Here is a 2258-nt window from a genome sequence, read left to right on the forward strand (position 1 = left end):
CTCATTTGAGTCCAGTCTTTTCTCCCGCCCAGGCCGGGGCTCAGACCTGAAGATCTACAAGGTCCCTTCGGATTCTACTTCTATGATTCTATGCTCTAGTGCTTTACTGCCCTCCTAGTGAGAAAGTGTTTCCTAAAATCTAACCAAGAAGGTCAAGGCAGAGATGGAACTAGGCCTGGCAACCAGAATTAAGGATAACCAGAAGTCCTTTTTCAAATGCATAGGGAGTAAGAAGAAAGCACCAGGTAACCTGGGCCGCCTACAGAACAGGCTTGGCAATCTGGTGATTGAAACAAAGGAAAAAGCTGATCTCTTCAATGAGTTCTTTGCCTCCATGCTTCTGAGCAGGGACTGGGACAACTCCCCCACTAGCATTATGGACAGGCTCAGGGGACACAGTGCCATGCCTAGGGTAAGGGACAATCTAGTTAGGGAACTCTTGGAGGGGTTGGACGTGTATAAAAATCAGCAGGTCCAGATGCTCTTCATCCAAGGGTACTGAGGGAATTGGCGGAGGTCAGAGCAGGACCCCAGCACAGCTGTATGAGCACTCATGGTGCTCTGGCCAGGTCCCATAGGACTGGAAAAGGGCCAATGTGGTCCCCATTTACAAGAAGGGGAGAAAGGAGGACCCAGCTAACTATAGGCCAGTTAGTCTCACCTCCGTCCTTCAGAAGACCTTTGAGAAAATTATCAAGGAACACATCTGCGGGGGCCCAGCATGGGAGGTAATGCTCAGGAGCAACCAACATGGGTTCATTGAGGGCAGATCCTGCCTGACTAACCTTGTTTCCTTTTACAAGCAGGTCACAAAGTCCTTGGATGCGGGCGCTGAGTTGGATGTAGTCTACCTGGACTTCAAGCAGGCCTTTGACACTGTTTCTTACCCCATGCTCATAAAAAAAAAGGTGACTGCGGTATTGATGCCTACACAGTCAGATGGGTGGCAAATTGGCTCAATGCTCACACCCAGAGAGTGGTGGTGGACAGGTCATTTTCAACCTGGAGGGCAGTGGAGTTTCCCAGGGCTCAGTCCTCAGGCCTGTGCTATTCAACATCTTTATCAGCGACTTGGGAGGTGGGCATGGAAAGCACACTGTCCAAATTCACTGATGACACAAAGATGTGGGGAGAAGTGGGCACACTGGAGGGGAGGGAGAGAATCCAACTAGATCTGGACAGATTACAGAGGTGGGCGGATGAGAATAGAATGGAATTCAACCCAGACAAGCACAAGATGCTGCATCTAGGGAGAAGGAACCTGAAACATACCTACAGGCTGGAGAACACCCTTCTTGTCAACACGGTGGCAGAAAGGGATCTTGGACTCATTGCTGACTCCAGGATGAACGAGAGCCGCCAATGCGAGGAAGCAGTCAGTAAGGTTAACCACACCTTGTCATGCATCTACAGATGCATCACAGGCAGGTCCAAGAAGGTGATCCTTCCCCACTATGTGGCGCTGGTCAGCTCACAGCTGGGATACTGCATCCAGTTCTAGGCACCGAACTTCAAGAGGGATGTGGCTAACCTCGAGAGGGTCCATAGGAGGACCACTTGCATGGTCAGGGGACAGTGGGACAGGCCCTATGAAGACAGACTAAAGGGCCTGAATCTATTCAGCCTCCACAAGAGAAGACTGAGAGGGGATCTGGTGGTCATCTATAAACTCACTAGGGAGGACCAGCAGAAAATAGGCGAGGGTCTGTTCCCCCAGGCACCACCTGGAATAACAAAGAATAACGGCCACAAATTGATTCAGAGCAGGTTCAGGCTTGATATCAGGAGGCATTACTTTACCGTTAGGCCTGCCAGGCTCTGCAATGGGCTCCCAAGGGAGGTGGTGCTCTCCCCTACCTTGGGAGTCTTCAAGAGGAGGTTGGATAGATATCTGGCTGGGGTATTATGATCCCAACACTCATTCCTGCCCAGGATAGGGGTCAGACTTGATGATCTGTTCAGGTCCCTTCCAACCCTCGGGCCCCGGGGGTGGCACAGCTGGGCCAAGGGTTAGCGAGGATTTAGTTAGGGAGCTTCTGGAGGGGCTGGACGTTTTCAAGTCAGCCGGTCCAGATGATCTCCACCCTAGAGTTCTAAAGGAACTGTCTGAGGTCATTGCAAGTCCCCTGGCACGACTTTACGAGCACTCGCGATGCTCTGGAGAGGTACCGATGGACTGGAAGAGGGCCAACGTGGTTCCCATCTTCAAAAAAGGGAGGAAGGAGGACCCGGGAAACTATAGGCCAGTTAGTCTTACC

General features: G+C 51.5%; 1 protein-coding gene across 1 annotated transcript in view; it reads right to left on the bottom strand.

Annotated features, from left to right (window-relative positions):
• The window catches only part of TBC1D22A (TBC1 domain family member 22A), a 559372-nt gene that overhangs the window by 463672 nt on the left and 93442 nt on the right, over nt 1-2258 (bottom strand). The gene's annotated exons all lie outside the window — the stretch shown is intronic.

This window comes from Gavialis gangeticus, unplaced genomic scaffold (genome assembly GCF_001723915.1).
Source record: "Gavialis gangeticus isolate Ggan-Ray unplaced genomic scaffold, GavGan_comp1, whole genome shotgun sequence".
Taxonomy (NCBI): Eukaryota; Metazoa; Chordata; order Crocodylia; family Gavialidae; genus Gavialis; species Gavialis gangeticus.